At 40.8% G+C, this 12,533-nt stretch overlaps 19 non-coding genes across 19 annotated transcripts; all 19 read left to right on the forward strand.

Annotated features, from left to right (window-relative positions):
* Positions 1–148: 148 nt before the first annotated feature.
* Positions 149–221, forward strand: trnam-cau (transfer RNA methionine (anticodon CAU)). The gene has a single exon. It is a non-coding gene; the product is annotated as a tRNA-Met (tRNA).
* A 1,054-nt stretch (positions 222–1,275) lies between these two features.
* trnam-cau (transfer RNA methionine (anticodon CAU)) lies at positions 1,276–1,348 on the forward strand. Its single transcript has one exon. It is a non-coding gene; the product is annotated as a tRNA-Met (tRNA).
* A 266-nt stretch (positions 1,349–1,614) lies between these two features.
* On the forward strand, positions 1,615–1,687 carry trnam-cau (transfer RNA methionine (anticodon CAU)). The gene has a single exon. It is a non-coding gene; the product is annotated as a tRNA-Met (tRNA).
* A 1,064-nt stretch (positions 1,688–2,751) lies between these two features.
* Positions 2,752–2,824, forward strand: trnam-cau (transfer RNA methionine (anticodon CAU)). The gene has a single exon. It is a non-coding gene; the product is annotated as a tRNA-Met (tRNA).
* An 896-nt stretch (positions 2,825–3,720) lies between these two features.
* On the forward strand, positions 3,721–3,793 carry trnam-cau (transfer RNA methionine (anticodon CAU)). Its single transcript has one exon. It is a non-coding gene; the product is annotated as a tRNA-Met (tRNA).
* Positions 3,794–4,118: 325 nt separating this feature from the next.
* On the forward strand, positions 4,119–4,191 carry trnam-cau (transfer RNA methionine (anticodon CAU)). Its single transcript has one exon. It is a non-coding gene; the product is annotated as a tRNA-Met (tRNA).
* Positions 4,192–4,509: 318 nt separating this feature from the next.
* trnam-cau (transfer RNA methionine (anticodon CAU)) lies at positions 4,510–4,582 on the forward strand. Its single transcript has one exon. It is a non-coding gene; the product is annotated as a tRNA-Met (tRNA).
* Positions 4,583–5,246: 664 nt separating this feature from the next.
* Positions 5,247–5,319, forward strand: trnam-cau (transfer RNA methionine (anticodon CAU)). Its single transcript has one exon. It is a non-coding gene; the product is annotated as a tRNA-Met (tRNA).
* Positions 5,320–5,635: 316 nt separating this feature from the next.
* Positions 5,636–5,708, forward strand: trnam-cau (transfer RNA methionine (anticodon CAU)). The gene has a single exon. It is a non-coding gene; the product is annotated as a tRNA-Met (tRNA).
* Positions 5,709–6,365: 657 nt separating this feature from the next.
* Positions 6,366–6,438, forward strand: trnam-cau (transfer RNA methionine (anticodon CAU)). Its single transcript has one exon. It is a non-coding gene; the product is annotated as a tRNA-Met (tRNA).
* Positions 6,439–7,102: 664 nt separating this feature from the next.
* Positions 7,103–7,175, forward strand: trnam-cau (transfer RNA methionine (anticodon CAU)). Its single transcript has one exon. It is a non-coding gene; the product is annotated as a tRNA-Met (tRNA).
* Positions 7,176–7,491: 316 nt separating this feature from the next.
* Positions 7,492–7,564, forward strand: trnam-cau (transfer RNA methionine (anticodon CAU)). Its single transcript has one exon. It is a non-coding gene; the product is annotated as a tRNA-Met (tRNA).
* Positions 7,565–8,230: 666 nt separating this feature from the next.
* trnam-cau (transfer RNA methionine (anticodon CAU)) lies at positions 8,231–8,303 on the forward strand. Its single transcript has one exon. It is a non-coding gene; the product is annotated as a tRNA-Met (tRNA).
* Positions 8,304–9,597: 1,294 nt separating this feature from the next.
* On the forward strand, positions 9,598–9,670 carry trnam-cau (transfer RNA methionine (anticodon CAU)). Its single transcript has one exon. It is a non-coding gene; the product is annotated as a tRNA-Met (tRNA).
* A 325-nt stretch (positions 9,671–9,995) lies between these two features.
* trnam-cau (transfer RNA methionine (anticodon CAU)) lies at positions 9,996–10,068 on the forward strand. Its single transcript has one exon. It is a non-coding gene; the product is annotated as a tRNA-Met (tRNA).
* A 318-nt stretch (positions 10,069–10,386) lies between these two features.
* trnam-cau (transfer RNA methionine (anticodon CAU)) lies at positions 10,387–10,459 on the forward strand. The gene has a single exon. It is a non-coding gene; the product is annotated as a tRNA-Met (tRNA).
* Positions 10,460–11,123: 664 nt separating this feature from the next.
* trnam-cau (transfer RNA methionine (anticodon CAU)) lies at positions 11,124–11,196 on the forward strand. Its single transcript has one exon. It is a non-coding gene; the product is annotated as a tRNA-Met (tRNA).
* Positions 11,197–11,512: 316 nt separating this feature from the next.
* Positions 11,513–11,585, forward strand: trnam-cau (transfer RNA methionine (anticodon CAU)). Its single transcript has one exon. It is a non-coding gene; the product is annotated as a tRNA-Met (tRNA).
* Positions 11,586–12,242: 657 nt separating this feature from the next.
* trnam-cau (transfer RNA methionine (anticodon CAU)) lies at positions 12,243–12,315 on the forward strand. Its single transcript has one exon. It is a non-coding gene; the product is annotated as a tRNA-Met (tRNA).
* Positions 12,316–12,533: the final 218 nt, after the last annotated feature.

Here is a 12,533-nt window from a genome sequence, read left to right on the forward strand (position 1 = left end):
ACGTAAAATTGAATATTTTTCCTTTTGCTGACCAGCAGTCTCTCCTTTTTTAGTTGGTTCACCAAAGTACCCATTCAATCACGCTTTTAAACCTTCACAACCTTACAAACAGACGTAACTTTGACTCATTGTCAGGTCAGCACGCCAAGCCTTGTTGGCGCAGTAGGCAGCGCGTCAGTCTCATAATCTGAAGGTCGTGAGTTCAAGCCTCACACAGGGCAGCTTTATGTTAAGGTCAACATTCATTTTGCTTTCTAGTTGCCTATCTTTTTAGAATGTGTCGATCTACAAAGCCACCTCCAAATTTACCTGTTTCCCTAATAGTCATGATAACTGAACTTTGCTTTTACAACCTTAGTGTTCTCCTAGGGAAAGTTCTCCAACACCTTTTTTGGTTTGTGAAATTGAATATTTTTCCTCTTGCTGACCAGCAGTCTGTCATTTTTTTTGTTGGTTCACCAAAGTACCCATTCAATCACGCTTTTAAACCCTTTCACCACCTTACAAACAGACGTACCTTTGACTCATTATCAGGTCAGCACACCAAGCCTTATTGGCGCAGTAGGCAGCGCGTCAGTCTCATAATCTGAAGGTCGTGAGTTCAAACCTCACACAGGGCACCTTTTTACTAGTGGCAAACATTGTTTTGCTTTCGAATCACCTATCTTTTTGGAATCTTTCGATTTGCAAAGCCTTATTGTTCTTCTAGGGAATGTTCTACAACACCTTATTTAGTTCGTAAAATTGAATATTTTTCCTCTTGCTGACCAGCAGTCTGTCATTTTTTTGTTGGTTCACCAAAGTACCCATTCAATCACGCTTTTAAACCCTTTCACCACCTTACAAACAGACGTACCTTTGACTCATTATCAGGTCAGCACACCAAGCCTTGTTGGCGCAGTAGGCAGCACGTCAGTCTCATAATCTGAAGGTCGTGAGTTCAAGCCTCACACAGGGCAGGTTTATGTTAAGGTCAATATTCATGTTGCTTTCTAGTTGCCTATCTTTTAAGAATGTGTCGATCTACAAAGCCACCTCCAAATTTACCTGTTTCCCTAATTGTCATGATAACTGAACTTTGCTTTTACAACCTTAGTGTTCTCTTAGGGAAAGTTCTCCAACACCTTACGTAAAATGTAATATTTCTCCTCTTGCTGACCAGCAGTCTCTCCTTTTTTAGTTGGTTCACCAAAGTACCCATTCAATCACGCTTTTGAACCTTCACAACCTTACAAACAGACGTAACTTTGACTCATTGTCAGGTCAGCACACCAAGCCTTGTTGGCGCAGTAGGCAGCGCGTCAGTCTCATAATCTGAAGGTCGTGAGTTCAAGCCTCACACAGGGCACCTTTTTACTAGTGGCAAACATTGTTTTGCTTTCGAATCACCTATCTTTTTGGAATCTTTCGATTTACAAAGCCTTATTGTTCTTCTAGGGAATGTTCTACAACACCTTATTTAGTTCGTAAAATTGAATATTTTTCCTCTTGCTGACCAGCAGTCTGTCATTTTTTTGTTGGTTCACCAAAGTACCCATTCAATCACGCTTTTAAACCCTTTCACCACCTTACAAACAGACGTACCTTTGACTCATTATCAGGTCAGCACACCAAGCCTTGTTGGCGCAGTAGGCAGCGCGTCAGTCTCATAATCTGAAGGTCGTGAGTTCGAACCTCACACAGGGCACCTTTTTACTAGTGGCAAACATTGTTTTGCTTTCGAATCACCTATCTTTTTGGAATCTTTCGATTTACAAAGCCTTATTGTTCTTCTAGGGAATGTTCTACAACACCTTATTTAGTTCGTAAAATTGAATATTTTTCCTCTTGCTGACCAGCAGTCTGTCATTTTTTTTGTTGGTTCACCAAAGTACCCATTCAATCACGCTTTTAAACCCTTTCACCACCTTACAAACAGACGTACCTTTGACTCATTGTCGGCTCAGCACGCCAAGCCTTGTTGGCGCAGTAGGCAGCGCGTCAGTCTCATAATCTGAAGGTCGTGAGTTCAAGCCTCACACAGGTCAGGTTTATGTTAAGGTCAACATTCATTTTGCTTTCTAGTTGCCTATCTTTTTAGAATGTGTCGATCTACAAAGCCACCTCCAAATTTACCTGTTTCCCTAATAGTCATGATAACTGAACTTTGCTTTTACAACCTTAGTGTTCTCCTAGGGAAAGTTCTCCAACACCTTTTTTGGTTTGTGAAATTGAATATTTTTCCTCTTGCTGACCAGCAGTCTGTCATTTTTTTGTTGGTTCACCAAAGTACCCATTCAATCACGCTTTTAAACCCTTTCACCACCTTACAAACAGACGTACCTTTGACTCATTATCAGGTCAGCACACCAAGCCTTGTTGGCGCAGTAGGCAGCACGTCAGTCTCATAATCTGAAGGTCGTGAGTTCAAGCCTCACACAGGGCAGGTTTATGTTAAGGTCAACATTCATTTTGCTTTCTAGTTGCCTATCTTTTTAGAATGTGTCGATCTACAAAGCCACCTCCAAATTTACCTGTTTCCCTAATAGTCATGATAACTGAACTTTGCTTTTACAACCTTAGTGTTCTCCTAGGGAAAGTTCTCCAACACCTTTTTTGGTTTGTGAAATTGAATATTTTTCCTCTTGCTGACCAGCAGTCTGTCATTTTTTTTGTTGGTTCACCAAAGTACCCATTCAATCACGCTTTTAAACCCTTTCACCACCTTACAAACAGACGTACCTTTGACTCATTATCAGGTCAGCACACCAAGCCTTGTTGGCGCAGTAGGCAGCGCGTCAGTCTCATAATCTGAAGGTCGTGAGTTCGAACCTCACACAGGGCACCTTTTTACTAGTGGCAAACATTGTTTTGCTTTCGAATCACCTATCTTTTTGGAATCTTTCGATTTACAAAGCCTTATTGTTCTTCTAGGGAATGTTCTACAACACCTTATTTAGTTCGTAAAATTGAATATTTTTCCTCTTGCTGACCAGCAGTCTGTCATTTTTTTTGTTGGTTCACCAAAGTACCCATTCAATCACGCTTTTAAACCCTTTCACCACCTTACAAACAGACGTACCTTTGACTCATTATCATTCATTTTGCTTTCTAGTTGCCTATCTTTTTAGAATGTGTCGATCTACAAAGCCACCTCCAAATTTACCTGTTTCCCTAATAGTCATGATAACTGAACTTTGCTTTTACAACCTTAGTGTTCTCCTAGGGAAAGTTCTCCAACACCTTTTTTGGTTTTTGAAATTGAATATTTTTCCTCTTGCTGACCAGCAATCTGTCATTTTTTGTTGGTTCACCAAAGTACCCATTCAATCACGCTTTTAAACCCTTTCACCACCTTACAAACAGACGTACCTTTGACTCATTGTCAGGTCAGCATGCCAAGCCTTATTGGCGCAGTAGGCAGCGCGTCAGTCTCATAATCTGAGGGTCGTGAGTTCAAGCCTCACACAGGGCACCTTTTTACTAGTGGCAAACATTGTTTTGCTTTCGAATCACCTATCTTTTTGGAATCTTTCGATTTACAAAGCCTTATTGTTCTTCTAGGGAATGTTCTACAACACCTTATTTAGTTCGTAAAATTGAATATTTTTCCTCTTGCTGACCAGCAGTCTGTCATTTTTTTGTTGGTTCACCAAAGTACCCATTCAATCACGCTTTTAAACCCTTTCACCACCTTACAAACAGACGTACCTTTGACTAATTGTCAGGTGAGCATGCCAAGCCTTGTTGGCGCAGTAGGCAGCGCGTCAGTCTCATAATCTGAAGGTCGTGAGTTCAAGCCTCACACAGGGCAAGTTTATGTTAAGGTCAACATTCATTTTGCTTTCTAGTTGCCTATCTTTTTAGAATGTGTCGATCTACAAAGCCACCTCCAAATTTACCTGTTTCCCTAATAGTCATGATAACTGAACTTTGCTTTTACAACCTTAGTGTTCTCCTAGGGAAAGTTCTCCAACACCTTTTTTGGTTTGTGAAATTGAATATTTTTCCTCTTACTGACCAGCAGTCTGTCATTTTTTTGTTGGTTCACCAAAGTACCCATTCAATCACGCTTTTAAACCCTTTCACCATCTTACAAACAGACGTATCTTTGACTCATTGTCAGCTCAGCACACCAAGCCTTGTTGGCGCAGTAGGCAGCGCGTCAGTCTCATAATCTGAAGGTCGTGAGTTCAAGCCTCACACAGGGCAGGTTTATGTTAAGGTAAACATTCATGTTGCTTTCTAGTTCCCCATCTTTTTAGAATGTGTCGATCTACAAAGCCACCTCCAAATTTACCTGTTTCCCTAATAGTCATGATAACTGAACTTTGCTTTTACAACCTTAGTGTTCTCTTAGGGAAAGTTCTCCAACACCTTACGTAAAATTGAATATTTTTCCTCTTTCTGACCAGCAGTCTCTCCTTTTTTAGTTGGTTCACCAAAGTACCCATTCAATCACGCTTTTAAATCCTTTCACAACCTTACAAACAGACGTAACTTTGACTCATTGTCAGGTCAGCACGCCAAGCCTTGTTGGCGCAGTAGGCAGCGCATCAGTCTCATAATCTGAAGGTTGTGAGTTCGAGCCTCACACAGGGCAGGTTTATGTTAAGGTCAACATTCAGGTTGCTTTCTAGTTGCTTATCTTTTAAGAATGTTTCAATCTACAAAGCCACCTCCAAATTTACCTGTTTCCCTAATAGTCATGATAACTGAACTTTGCTTTTACAACCTTAGTGTTCTTCTAGGGAAAGTTCTCCAACACCTTATTTAGTTCGTGAAATTGAATATTTTTCCTCTTGCTGACCAGCAGTCTGTCATTTTTTTTGTTGGTTCACCAAAGTACCCATTCAATCACGCTTTTAAACCTTCACCACCTTACAAACAGACATACCTTTGACTCATTATCAGGTCAGCACACCAAGCCTTGTTGGCGCAGTAGGCAGCGCGTCAGTCTCATAATCTGAAGGTCTTGAGTTCGAACCTCACACAGGGCACCTTTTTACTAGTGGCAAACATTGTTTTGCTTTCGAATCACCTATCTTTTTGGAATCTTTCGATTTACAAAGCCTTATTGTTCTTCTAGGGAATGTTCTACAACACCTTATTTAGTTCGTAAAATTGAATATTTTTCCTCTTGCTGACCAGCAGTCTGTCATTTTTTTTGTTGGTTCACCAAAGTACCCATTCAATCACGCTTTTAAAGCCTTTCACCACCTTACAAACAGACGTACCTTTGACTCATTGTCGGCTCAGCACGCCAAGCCTTGTTGGCGCAGTAGGCAGCGCGTCAGTCTCATAATCTGAAGGTCGTGAGTTCAAGCCTCACACAGGGCAGGTTTATGTTAAGGTCAACATTCATGTTGCATTCTAGTTGCCTATCTTTTAAGAATGTGTCGATCTACAAAGCCACCTCCAAATTTACCTGTTTCCCTAATTGTCATGATAACTGAACTTTGCTTTTACAACCTTAGTGTTCTCTTAGGGAAAGTTCTCCAACACCTTACGTAAAATTTAATATTTCTCCTCTTGCTGACCAGCAGTCTCTACTTTTTTAGTTGGTTCACCAAAGTACCCATTCAATCACGCTTTTGAACCTTCACAACCTTACAAACAGACGTAACTTTGACTCATTGTCAGGTCAGCACGCCAAGCCTTGTTGGCGCAGTAGGCAGCGCGTCAGTCTCATAATCTGAAGGTCGTGAGTTCAAGCCTCACACAGGGCACCTTTTTACTAGTGGCAAACATTGTTTTTCTTTCGAATCACCTATCTTTTTGGAATCTTTCGATTTACAAAGCCTTATTGTTCTTCTAGGGAATGTTCTACAACACCTTATTTAGTTCGTAAAATTGAATATTTTTCCTCTTGCTGACCAGCAGTCTGTCATTTTTTTGTTGGTTCACCAAAGTACCCATTCAATCACGCTTTTAAACCCTTTCACCACCTTACAAACAGACGTACCTTTGACTCATTGTCAGCTCAGCACGCCAAGCCTTGTTGGCGCAGTAGGCAGCGCATCAGTCTCATAATCAAAAGGTCGTGAGTTCAAGCCTCACACAGGGCAGGTTTATGTTAAGGTCAACATTCATCTTGCTTTCTAGTTGCCTATCATTTTAGAATGTGTCGATCTACAAAGCCACCTCCAAATTTACCTGTTTCCCTAATAGTCATATTAACTGAACTTTGCTTTTACAACCTTAGTGTTCTTCTAGGGAAAGTTCTCCAACACCTTACGTAAAATTGAATATTTTTCCTCTTTCTGACCAGCAGTCTCTCCTTTTTTAGTTGGTTCACCAAAGTACCCATTCAATCACGCTTTTAAATCCTTTCACAACCTTACAAACAGACGTAACTTTGACTCATTGTCAGGTCAGCACGCCAAGCCTTGTTGGCGCAGTAGGCAGCGCATCAGTCTCATAATCTGAAGGTTGTGAGTTCAAGCCTCACACAGGGCAGGTTTATGTTAAGGTCAACATTCAGGTTGCTTTCTAGTTGCTTATCTTTTAAGAATGTGTCAATCTACAAAGCCACCTCCAAATTTACCTGTTTCCCTAATAGTCATGATAACTGAACTTTGCTTTTACAACCTTAGTGTTCTTCTAGGGAAAGTTCTCCAACACCTTATTTAGTTCGTGAAATTGAATATTTTTCCTCTTGCTGACCAGCAGTCTGTCATTTTTTTTGTTGGTTCACCAAAGTACCCATTCAATCACGCTTTTAAACCTTCACCACCTTACAAACAGACATACCTTTGACTCATTATCAGGTCAGCACACCAAGCCTTGTTGGCGCAGTAGGCAGCGCGTCAGTCTCATAATCTGAAGGTCTTGAGTTCGAACCTCACACAGGGCACCTTTTTACTAGTGGCAAACATTGTTTTGCTTTCGAATCACCTATCTTTTTGGAATCTTTCGATTTACAAAGCCTTATTGTTCTTCTAGGGAATGTTCTACAACACCTTATTTAGTTCGTAAAATTGAATATTTTTCCTCTTGCTGACCAGCAGTCTGTCATTTTTTTTGTTGGTTCACCAAAGTACCCATTCAATCACGCTTTTAAAGCCTTTCACCACCTTACAAACAGACGTACCTTTGACTCATTGTCGGCTCAGCACGCCAAGCCTTGTTGGCGCAGTAGGCAGCGCGTCAGTCTCATAATCTGAAGGTCGTGAGTTCAAGCCTCACACAGGGCAGGTTTATGTTAAGGTCAACATTCATGTTGCATTCTAGTTGCCTATCTTTTAAGAATGTGTCGATCTACAAAGCCACCTCCAAATTTACCTGTTTCCCTAATTGTCATGATAACTGAACTTTGCTTTTACAACCTTAGTGTTCTCTTAGGGAAAGTTCTCCAACACCTTACGTAAAATTTAATATTTCTCCTCTTGCTGACCAGCAGTCTCTCCTTTTTTAGTTGGTTCACCAAAGTACCCATTCAATCACGCTTTTGAACCTTCACAACCTTACAAACAGACGTAACTTTGACTCATTGTCAGGTCAGCACGCCAAGCCTTGTTGGCGCAGTAGGCAGCGCGTCAGTCTCATAATCTGAAGGTCGTGAGTTCAAGCCTCACACAGGGCACCTTTTTACTAGTGGCAAACATTGTTTTGCTTTCGAATCACCTATCTTTTTGGAATCTTTCGATTTACAAAGCCTTATTGTTCTTCTAGGGAATGTTCTACAACACCTTATTTAGTTCGTAAAATTGAATATTTTTCCTCTTGCTGACCAGCAGTCTGTCATTTTTTTGTTGGTTCACCAAAGTACCCATTCAATCACGCTTTTAAACCCTTTCACCACCTTACAAACAGACGTACCTTTGACTCATTGTCAGCTCAGCACGCCAAGCCTTGTTGGCGCAGTAGGCAGCGCATCAGTCTCATAATCAAAAGGTCGTGAGTTCAAGCCTCACACAGGGCAGGTTTATGTTAAGGTCAACATTCATCTTGCTTTCTAGTTGCCTATCATTTTAGAATGTGTCGATCTACAAAGCCACCTCCAAATTTACCTGTTTCCCTAATAGTCATATTAACTGAACTTTGCTTTTACAACCTTAGTGTTCTTCTAGGGAAAGTTCTCCAACACCTTATTTAGTTTCGTAAAATTGAATATTTTTCCTCTTGCTGACCGGCAGTCTGTCATTTTTTTTGTTGGTTCACCAAAGTACCCATTCAATCACGCTTTTAAACCCTTTCACCACCTTACAAACAGACGTACCTTTGACTCATTATCAGGTCAGCACACCAAGCCTTGTTGGCGCAGTAGGCAGCGCGTCAGTCTCATAATCTGAAGGTCGTGAGTTCGAACCTCACACAGGGCACCTTTTTACTAGTGGCAAACATTGTTTTGCTTTCGAATCACCTATCTTTTTGGAATCTTTCGATTTACAAAGCCTTATTGTTCTTCTAGGGAATGTTCTACAACACCTTATTTAGTTCGTAAAATTGAATATTTTTCCTCTTGCTGACCAGCAGTCTGTCATTTTTTTGTTGGTTCACCAAAGTACCCATTCAATCACGCTTTTAAACCCTTTCACCACCTTACAAACAGACGTACCTTTGACTCATTGTCAGCTCAGCACGCCAAGCCTTGTTGGCGCAGTAGGCAGCGCATCAGTCTCATAATCAAAAGGTCGTGAGTTCAAGCCTCACACAGGGCAGGTTTATGTTAAGGTCAACATTCATCTTGCTTTCTAGTTGCCTATCATTTTAGAATGTGTCGATCTACAAAGCCACCTCCAAATTTACCTGTTTCCCTAATAGTCATGATAACTGAACTTTGCTTTTACAACCTTAGTGTTCTCCTAGGGAAAGTTCTCCAACACCTTTTTTGGTTTTTGAAATTGAATATTTTTCCTCTTGCTGACCAGCAATCTGTCATTTTTTTTGTTGGTTCACCAAAGTACCCATTCAATCACGCTTTTAAACCCTTTCACCACCTTACAAACAGACGTACCTTTGACTCATTATCATTCATTTTGCTTTCTAGTTGCCTATCTTTTTAGAATGTGTCGATCTACAAAGCCACCTCCAAATTTACCTGTTTCCCTAATAGTCATGATAACTGAACTTTGCTTTTACAACCTTAGTGTTCTCCTAGGGAAAGTTCTCCAACACCTTTTTTGGTTTTTGAAATTGAATATTTTTCCTCTTGCTGACCAGCAATCTGTCATTTTTTGTTGGTTCACCAAAGTACCCATTCAATCACGCTTTTAAACCCTTTCACCACCTTACAAACAGACGTACCTTTGACTCATTGTCAGGTCAGCATGCCAAGCCTTATTGGCGCAGTAGGCAGCGCGTCAGTCTCATAATCTGAGGGTCGTGAGTTCAAGCCTCACACAGGGCACCTTTTTACTAGTGGCAAACATTGTTTTGCTTTCGAATCACCTATCTTTTTGGAATCTTTCGATTTACAAAGCCTTATTGTTCTTCTAGGGAATGTTCTACAACACCTTATTTAGTTCGTAAAATTGAATATTTTTCCTCTTGCTGACCAGCAGTCTGTCATTTTTTTGTTGGTTCACCAAAGTACCCATTCAATCACGCTTTTAAACCCTTTCACCACCTTACAAACAGACGTACCTTTGACTAATTGTCAGGTGAGCATGCCAAGCCTTGTTGGCGCAGTAGGCAGCGCGTCAGTCTCATAATCTGAAGGTCGTGAGTTCAAGCCTCACACAGGGCAAGTTTATGTTAAGGTCAACATTCATTTTGCTTTCTAGTTGCCTATCTTTTTAGAATGTGTCGATCTACAAAGCCACCTCCAAATTTACCTGTTTCCCTAATAGTCATGATAACTGAACTTTGCTTTTACAACCTTAGTGTTCTCCTAGGGAAAGTTCTCCAACACCTTTTTTGGTTTGTGAAATTGAATATTTTTCCTCTTACTGACCAGCAGTCTGTCATTTTTTTGTTGGTTCACCAAAGTACCCATTCAATCACGCTTTTAAACCCTTTCACCATCTTACAAACAGACGTATCTTTGACTCATTGTCAGCTCAGCACACCAAGCCTTGTTGGCGCAGTAGGCAGCGCGTCAGTCTCATAATCTGAAGGTCGTGAGTTCAAGCCTCACACAGGGCAGGTTTATGTTAAGGTAAACATTCATGTTGCTTTCTAGTTCCCCATCTTTTTAGAATGTGTCGATCTACAAAGCCACCTCCAAATTTACCTGTTTCCCTAATAGTCATGATAACTGAACTTTGCTTTTACAACCTTAGTGTTCTCTTAGGGAAAGTTCTCCAACACCTTACGTAAAATTGAATATTTTTCCTCTTTCTGACCAGCAGTCTCTCCTTTTTTAGTTGGTTCACCAAAGTACCCATTCAATCACGCTTTTAAATCCTTTCACAACCTTACAAACAGACGTAACTTTGACTCATTGTCAGGTCAGCACGCCAAGCCTTGTTGGCGCAGTAGGCAGCGCATCAGTCTCATAATCTGAAGGTTGTGAGTTCGAGCCTCACACAGGGCAGGTTTATGTTAAGGTCAACATTCAGGTTGCTTTCTAGTTGCTTATCTTTTAAGAATGTGTCAATCTACAAAGCCACCTCCAAATTTACCTGTTTCCCTAATAGTCATGATAACTGAACTTTGCTTTTACAACCTTAGTGTTCTTCTAGGGAAAGTTCTCCAACACCTTATTTAGTTCGTGAAATTGAATATTTTTCCTCTTGCTGACCAGCAGTCTGTCATTTTTTTTGTTGGTTCACCAAAGTACCCATTCAATCACGCTTTTAAACCTTCACCACCTTACAAACAGACATACCTTTGACTCATTATCAGGTCAGCACACCAAGCCTTGTTGGCGCAGTAGGCAGCGCGTCAGTCTCATAATCTGAAGGTCTTGAGTTCGAACCTCACACAGGGCACCTTTTTACTAGTGGCAAACATTGTTTTGCTTTCGAATCACCTATCTTTTTGGAATCTTTCGATTTACAAAGCCTTATTGTTCTTCTAGGGAATGTTCTACAACACCTTATTTAGTTCGTAAAATTGAATATTTTTCCTCTTGCTGACCAGCAGTCTGTCATTTTTTTTGTTGGTTCACCAAAGTACCCATTCAATCACGCTTTTAAAGCCTTTCACCACCTTACAAACAGACGTACCTTTGACTCATTGTCGGCTCAGCACGCCAAGCCTTGTTGGCGCAGTAGGCAGCGCGTCAGTCTCATAATCTGAAGGTCGTGAGTTCAAGCCTCACACAGGGCAGGTTTATGTTAAGGTCAACATTCATGTTGCATTCTAGTTGCCTATCTTTTAAGAATGTGTCGATCTACAAAGCCACCTCCAAATTTACCTGTTTCCCTAATTGTCATGATAACTGAACTTTGCTTTTACAACCTTAGTGTTCTCTTAGGGAAAGTTCTCCAACACCTTACGTAAAATTTAATATTTCTCCTCTTGCTGACCAGCAGTCTCTCCTTTTTTAGTTGGTTCACCAAAGTACCCATTCAATCACGCTTTTGAACCTTCACAACCTTACAAACAGACGTAACTTTGACTCATTGTCAGGTCAGCACGCCAAGCCTTGTTGGCGCAGTAGGCAGCGCGTCAGTCTCATAATCTGAAGGTCGTGAGTTCAAGCCTCACACAGGGCACCTTTTTACTAGTGGCAAACATTGTTTTTCTTTCGAATCACCTATCTTTTTGGAATCTTTCGATTTACAAAGCCTTATTGTTCTTCTAGGGAATGTTCTACAACACCTTATTTAGTTCGTAAAATTGAATATTTTTCCTCTTGCTGACCAGCAGTCTGTCATTTTTTTGTTGGTTCACCAAAGTACCCATTCAATCACGCTTTTAAACCCTTTCACCACCTTACAAACAGACGTACCTTTGACTCATTGTCAGCTCAGCACGCCAAGCCTTGTTGGCGCAGTAGGCAGCGCATCAGTCTCATAATCAAAAGGTCGTGAGTTCAAGCCTCACACAGGGCAGGTTTATGTTAAGGTCAACATTCATCTTGCTTTCTAGTTGCCTATCATTTTAGAATGTGTCGATCTACAAAGCCACCTCCAAATTTACCTGTTTCCCTAATAGTCATATTAACTGAACTTTGCTTTTACAACCTTAGTGTTCTTCTAGGGAAAGTTCTCCAACACCTTACGTAAAATTGAATATTTTTCCTCTTTCTGACCAGCAGTCTCTCCTTTTTTAGTTGGTTCACCAAAGTACCCATTCAATCACGCTTTTAAACCCTTTCACCACCTTACAAACAGACGTACCTTTGACTCATTATCAGGTCAGCACACCAAGCCTTGTTGGCGCAGTAGGCAGCGCGTCAGTCTCATAATCTGAAGGTCGTGAGTTCGAACCTCACACAGGGCACCTTTTTACTAGTGGCAAACATTGTTTTGCTTTCGAATCACCTATCTTTTTGGAATCTTTCGATTTACAAAGCCTTATTGTTCTTCTAGGGAATGTTCTACAACACCTTATTTAGTTCGTAAAATTGAATATTTTTCCTCTTGCTGACCAGCAGTCTGTCATTTTTTTGTTGGTTCACCAAAGTACCCATTCAATCACGCTTTTAAACCCTTTCACCA

Source organism: Callionymus lyra, chromosome 17 (assembly GCF_982586985.1).
Source record: "Callionymus lyra chromosome 17, fCalLyr1.hap1.1, whole genome shotgun sequence".
NCBI classification, from domain to species: Eukaryota; Metazoa; Chordata; class Actinopteri; order Syngnathiformes; family Callionymidae; genus Callionymus; species Callionymus lyra.